A 7,500-nucleotide genomic window follows, 5' to 3' on the forward strand; every position below is an offset into this window, starting at 1 on the left:
TTTTATCATGGAGTAGAAAAACGAACATTTTCGCCATATTTTGCTCTTCTATTTCTGTAAAGGCAAGAAAGCCGCTGAGGCTCACAAAGATATATGTGAAGTTTATGGTGTTGATTGCTTAACAGAACGCACATGTCAGAAATAGTTTTAAAAATTCCATTCTGGAGATTTTTCACTCGAAGATGACCAACATTCTGGTCAACCTCCTAAAGTTGATCATAACCGAATCAAATTCATAATTGAATCTGATTGTCATTTAACTGTGTGAGAGATTGCAGAGAGGTTAAATGTATCACACATAATTGAAAATCTCTTAAAATATCTTGGACTTATTAAGAAGCTCGATATTTGGGTTCCACATTAATTGAAAGAGATTCACTTAACACAACGAATCAATATCTGCGATATGCATCTGAAACGCATGAAATAGACGTTTTTCTTCAAACGAATCATCACTGCTGATGAAAAATGGATTGTCTACAATAACATCAATCGAAAACGATCATGGTCCAAGAGTAATGAACCAGCACAAATCACATCGAAAGCTGAATTGCATAAAAAAAAACTATGCTGTCAATTTGGTGGGATTATAAACGTGTTGTGTATTTTGAGCTGCTTTCAAGGGACCAAACGATCAATTCAGATGTTTACTGTCAACAACTAGTGAAACTGGAGGAAGCAATTTAAAAAATGGCTAAAATTGGCAAATCGTAAAGAAATCGTGTTCTACCATGACCACACACGTCTTTGCTAACCCATGAGAAACTATTGGAGCTTGGTTTGGAAGTGATGTCACATCCACCATATAGCTCTGATCTTGCACCACCAGATTACCATTGAAGTTTGCAAAATTCTTTGAATGGTAAAACTTTCAATAATGATGATGACCTGAAATCGCACTTGCTGCAGTTTTTGGCTAATAAAGAATAGAAGTTCTATGAGTGCGGAATCATAAATTTGCCAGAAAGATAACAAAAGGTCATCGAACAAAATGGAAAATATATAATTGATTAAAGTTCATTCTTTGTATGAAAAAAATGACTTGTTTCACATTAAAAAAATGAAATTAATTTCTTGCCAACCCAATAATTACTAAAAGTTCACCGACAACTCAAAAGTTAGTTGAGGTTCTTAAAGAATGGGCCACAAATATCAAAATACACAAAGAAGATGCAGAACGTTTGCCACGAGAGTTATCTTACGGAACATCAATATGTTTCGGTAATTTTTCACTTCGTCAGAGTCTGTTGAACTCAAGGCAATTATTCGTTTAGCAGTATAATAAATATTTAGCTAGGACTTGGCATCAGCAGTGGTTTATTTTAAACATCAAAGTAATGGAATAGTTGTCTATCCGTAGTAAAAATGCATCGGTAGGGTGTTCTACTGGGAGAAAAATTAATAAACTGGTACACTAAAATACATACAAGGGTTATTTCGTTAATCCTTTCCACCTCTCTCTCTCTTTCTCTCTCTCTCTTTCTCTCTCTCACTTTCTCTCCTTCTCTCTTTTTCTCTTACTTTCTCTCTTCTCCATTCTTTCAAACATAGTTCCATGGTTAACAAGTTCGCTTCATAATCATGTAGTTTTCGGTTCAATCCGACTTGGCGGCACAATGGGTAAGTGTCTTCTACAACAGGTTCTTAATGCCAATGCCTTGTAAGTGGATTTGGTAAAAGTAAACTATGTAGAAGATCATCATGTATATTCCTCTATATATCTTTGTGTGTGTGTATGCATATACATACACACACACACACACACACACACACATATATATATATATATATATATATATATATATATATAAACAATAATAAACAGGTGAAGAACGAATATATATATATGCAAATATGTATGTATGTCATCTGACATGTGACACCCATTACACCTGTACAGGTAATGTCGATTTGATGGAGTTAATGAGCTTATGTGTACACAAACATTTGATCACTATAAACAAATCATCTGTATGGTTGTTCGATAAGAAATTGGCGAACGCTTATTCGCCGTCTAACGACGGGAGAGTCGCAGAATGTGTGACGAAAGGTGTTGTGTCCAGACAATGAGTATAAAATAAGAACAATAATAAACAGGTGAAAAACGAATATATAGTGCGTGTGTTTATTTGGCAAGAAAAAATGGCCATCCCCAAATATAACAGTATATATATATATATATATATTCAAGCTTTTAATTATTTTTCTTACTAACTATACATTTCACCACCACGCCTTCCTATCATTTACAATAACTTCACACCTAAACACACCCTCTATCCCACATACTATTCTGTCACACTTGCCAACCGCCACACACCTCCACACACACACCAAGAAACCACCTCACTCCCATACAACACACACGCGCACACACACAGACACACACCTATTCTATCTCCATGCTCGGGTTCTGTCGGAAACATGCGCTCACTGCTCTGCATCTTCCTGTCTTCCTACCTCGCTGGCGCCAAACTTTTCTTTCTTCTTTTCTCACCATCTCCTCTCCTATTGTATTCCTATTCTTTCTTTCCTTTTTATCTGATGAAGGATAACGTCCGAAATGTCAAGGAATCTTTTCTCTCTTTTTAAGCGATATACTAATAGCATTCTTATATATATATATATTTTGTTTAAATTATATACATATGTATTTACATGAGTGTGATTGTGTGTATGTGTGTGTGTGTGTTTGTTTGTGTGTGTGTGCGTGTGTGTGCGCGTGTGCGTGTGTGAATGTGTGTGCTTTGTAGAATATATTTATATATGTACATTATATAATTGCGTGCCAGAATACTCCTTCACGTCAGCTACCAACAGTTCCCGGTTTAGGGTGTTAAGCGTACGAACAGTTCACGGTTTAATGTGTAAAGCATGCGAAATCCCTTTCAAAACGTTATTCGCACATATATCGTCTTCTGTCTGATAATCATAAAAGATACATTGAAATTCTTTACACCTCTTCCAGAAGCTATTTTCTTCTCTTCTATTCATCTTCAATGAATGAAATTTCGTAGAGTTATCTAGTTATCTCTCTAATTATTTCAGCTTAAAAAGAAATTATCCCCGCCAATGCTGCCATAAACTCTTGTAAAGTACATAATGTCTAATAAACTACATTTTCGCAGTTCATATTTTTTAAAAAGCGCAGTTTCATATTAATATTACACTTACATAAGGCGGCGAGCTAGCAGAATCGTTAGCACGCCGGACAAAATGCTTAGTGTCCGCATTAAAATTATGAATTCAAATTACGTAATATTTTATTTTACTTCTACGCCCTTTTCCAGCCTAGCCAGGCTCAAGGGCCCGGTTTCCCGGTTCCTGTGGCGTATGTGTTTCCTCCAGCTAGACAAGACGCTAGTCCATCGCAGCGTTACTCAAGAAACAAAAAGAAAGAGTGAGAGAAAGTTGGGGGAAAGAGTACAACATGGGTCGCCACCACTCCCTGCCGGAGCCTCGTGGAGCCTTAGGTGTTTTCTCTCAATAAACACACACAACGCCCGGTCTGGGAATCGAAACCGCGATCCTCCGCTTCCCTAACCAAATTATGAAATAACTAAACATTAATTTTCTGCTACCAGATTCTAGTAGTTTCCGTATTAAAAACCCGCGACAAAATAAAAGTTTCATTTTAATACTTAGTGCCCACTTTTTGTTTCATAATAAACCTCTAGAATGCGTCTGTGTGTGTGCGCACGTATGTCTGTATATTCATGTATTATAAGGCAGAAGTTACAAATAATTTCAAGGGTTAAGAGTTCGTGCATTGGCAAACGTATATATGTATTTGTTTATATATGTAATAATCATAATAATGATAATAATAATGATAATAATAATAATAATAATAATAATAATAGGGAGTATAACTCCAAACTTACAGGGAAAGATTCAAATAGTGGTTTTATCTGTAATTTATATTTTATATATATATATATACACACATACATACATACGCATATATATATATACATACATACATATATGTGCGAGCGAGTGAGTGAGTGAGTGAGTGAGTGAGTGAGTGAGTGAGTGAGTGAGTGAGTGAGTGAGTGAGTGAGTGAGTGAGTGAGTGAGTGAGTGAGCGAGCGAGCGAGCGTGCGTGCGTGCGTGCGTGCGTGCGTGCGTGCGTGCGTGCGTGCGTGCGTGCGTGCGTGCGTGCGTGCGTGCGTGCGTGCGTGCGTGCGTGCGTGCGTGTGTGTGTGTGTGTGTGTGTGTGTGTTTCGGCGGTTCTCGAAACAGATGTTGCTATAAATAATAGCGTGTAAATATTTGGTTAAAAACTCATTCTTCGACTTTTCCTATCCAAAGAGCTTTTTAACACATTATTTAACACAATTATTTATAGTTTTATACGTTTCAATTTTCACCGTTCCAAAAATAAGTCATTTCACATTCTGTCGAAGATTTTAAATCCTTATACAAAAACAATATATGTATATTTATAGTCACATCTTTATCTAAACACACACACGCACACACATATATGCATGTATGTATGTAGTATTATGTATGTATGTATGTATGTATGTATGTATGTATGTATGTATGTATGTATGTAGTATGTATGTATGTATGTATGTATGTATGTATGTATGTATGTATGTATGTATGTATGTATGTATTCAACGACAAACCATGTACAGACCTACTGTTGGTCAACTTTTCACCCCTGTATCATCATATTTCAAACTTTTCTCATGAAATTCATTAACTTTTCTCGAGAACACCACCCCATTTTGACCAATCGTGTTATTTCTCCGTTTTTCTTTTTAGTCGACAGTCACCCCTAGCAACGATCTCTGACGTAGTATTATATCTCTCATTTCCTATTGATAGTATTTTGTTACACGGTAAAAATGTTTGTATTAGAGTGAGTTTTGTATATATGACTCAGTCCCTTTGTACATAAAAATAACAATTATTTATACAATATTATAACCAGTGGCCAGGTTGCCAGTTTTCCCGACGGCAAGTGGGCCCCTGCGCCATTAGAATCCATATATAGGGGCCCATGTTAGTATCTAAGGAGCCCATCCTCTCAAGTTTGGGAATTTTTTATTCACTCCTGAAAGAATGCATTATTTCAGCCTGGCTATGTTTGTTGACAGTTGAAAAGAATATTTCTAACAAAAAAAAAGACAAAAAAATTATACGATAGCGTTATAGTTGCGGATGGGCCTCCTTGTAGTTGCGGGTGGGTCCCCTTAGTCTCCTGGCAACCAATATTTTTAGACTCAGTCCGCCACTGGTTATAATCCACCCCTATATGTATTCAAAAGCTTTTTCAAAATATAAAAACTAAAATTAATTTACTTCCACAAAACTACTGAAGTTACCTTACATAAATTAATCTCTTCCCCATTCCATAAATTTCATTATATCATACATGTATGATTTTATCATGCATGTATATATATCTTGACGCTTTTGTTCTCTGCTTGAGTAAACCTCGCAAGAGCCTTATATGCATGTGTGTGTGTGTACGTGCGTGTGTGTGTTTGTATGTGTGTGTGTGTGTGTGTGTGTGTGTACGTGCGTGTGTGTGTTTGTATGTGTGTGTGTGTGTGTGTGTGTGTGTGTGTATCCATGTGTATAAATATAAACAAGCATTTGCTTCTTATAAGCGCCGAAATGCGTGTATGTATATATATATATATATATATGATATAATATAATATAAACGGCAGTTTGCAATGTTTCACCAAAAAGGAGAATTACAAATGTCCCTAAATTTAACTACATTGCTAGAAATAATAGCTAAATCGCTAAATTATCCAATTATTTGGATGGCGTAAACATAAATGCTAATGGCGAATCAAGTCTTGAAAGAGCTGAACAATCGAGCGGTCTTAATTGATGAGGCAAAGGAAATTGCCGAAACTGACGCGTCAGTATTAAGAATTCTCGGACAGCACTTTTCGGACGATTATGGTCCTTGCTAGTGTATATATTTTCATCCATGTGCGTTAACAACAGCATTAGAGCGGTTTAGCTCTTATTTGTATCAATGTAGATGTTTCCTAACACCCTAGTCACATTTGGGGATATTTTTCATTCTCATATGCGTGTGTATGTGTGTTTGTGTGTGTGTATGTGTGTTTGTGTGTGTGTGTGTGTGTGTGTGTGTGTGTGTGTGTGTGTGTGTGTGTGTGTGTGTGTGTGTTTCTTTATTAGCCACACACAGGGCTGAACACAGACGGGACAGATTACAAAGTATAGCTTTTCTTTTTGGGGAGAAAAAAAGGGGGTAGGTTTTCGATCATAAGGGATCGTAAAAAGGAAAAAGAAAAAAGAAAAAAAACGACCAATAGGGATCGTGTATCACAGAAATGTCATGATGTAAAGTGTAAAGGGGGAAACAGATAAGGTTAATCCGTGGAAAGAAAAGCCTACGGAAAAGACCACGGTAACCTCGGTCAATAATGTCACATGTTAACACATTTATTTGCAAGTAAGTAACTCTCTGTTTTAAATTTTTCCGGGTTCATAGGATTATGCTCAAGATGGCTTCGTCATTCATACGTACCATCCTTGCTACATTCACCCATCTTTTTTTTTTAAACATTCGCTAGACAAAACTTGCCTCTCTACTCTCACTTTCCTTTTCAAGTGATACTTTAAGAAGTTGATGAGAGATTGACCAGAGAGGACAGTGTTTGTCTCTAATCTTTTCAGACGCGTCCACACACACACACACTCACACACACATACACACACACATACACACACATATATATAAACACAAACATATGTATATATATATATGTGTGTGTGTGTGTGTGTGTGTGTGTATGCATATATACATACATATGTATATATACATCCACACACATACACATATATATATACATATATATACATATATACATATATACATATATATACATATATACATATGTGACTGCGTGTGTATCGTTTTTTTTCCCTCCGTCTTCCCTTCCTTAGATCTTTCCTTTTTCTATGTTTCTGGAGAAGAGCTCCGCTCGAAACGTTAAATCTTCCTTCTTTCTTTCCTTCCTGAGCGTCCAATAACACTATACTTGTTCCACATCCTCGCGTTGTTATGTCTCCTCTTTGTGTTTTCATGTTTGGATTAACTATATATATATATATATATATATTATATATATATATAGAGAGAGAGAGAGAGAGAGAGAGAGAGGGAGAGAGAGAGAGAGATAGATAGATAGATAGATAGATAGATAGATAGATAGATAGATAGATAGATAGATAGATAGATAGATAGATAGATAGATAGATAGATGGATAGATAGATAGGCAGACAGACAAACAGACTGACAAGCAGGCAGGTTGACAGACAGACGGACAGACAGACAGACAGACAGACAGACAGACAGACAGACAGACAGACAGACAGACAGACAGACAGACAGACAGACAGATAGATATATTAACTGAGAAGCAAGCAGACATGCAGACATACTGACAGACAGACATAGATATCAATGGAGACAAAAGTCATATTTTCTTACG

The 7,500-nt window shown here is 36.4% G+C and overlaps 1 long non-coding RNA gene across 1 annotated transcript in view; it reads right to left on the minus strand.

The window, feature by feature from the left end:
• The window catches only part of LOC118763251, a 13,836-nt gene extending 9,106 nt beyond the window's left edge, over positions 1-4,730 (minus strand). The window contains exons 1-2 of the long non-coding RNA XR_004999001.1: positions 4,719-4,730; positions 2,477-2,492 (exon numbers count right to left, since the gene is read on the minus strand). This is a non-coding gene — a long non-coding RNA (uncharacterized LOC118763251). The remainder of the gene's footprint in view (positions 1-2,476; positions 2,493-4,718) is intronic.
• Between the last annotated feature and the right edge of the window lie 2,770 nt (positions 4,731-7,500).

The sequence above is a fragment of the Octopus sinensis genome, linkage group LG4 (genome assembly GCF_006345805.1).
Source record: "Octopus sinensis linkage group LG4, ASM634580v1, whole genome shotgun sequence".
In the NCBI taxonomy this organism is placed as follows: Eukaryota; Metazoa; Mollusca; class Cephalopoda; order Octopoda; family Octopodidae; genus Octopus; species Octopus sinensis.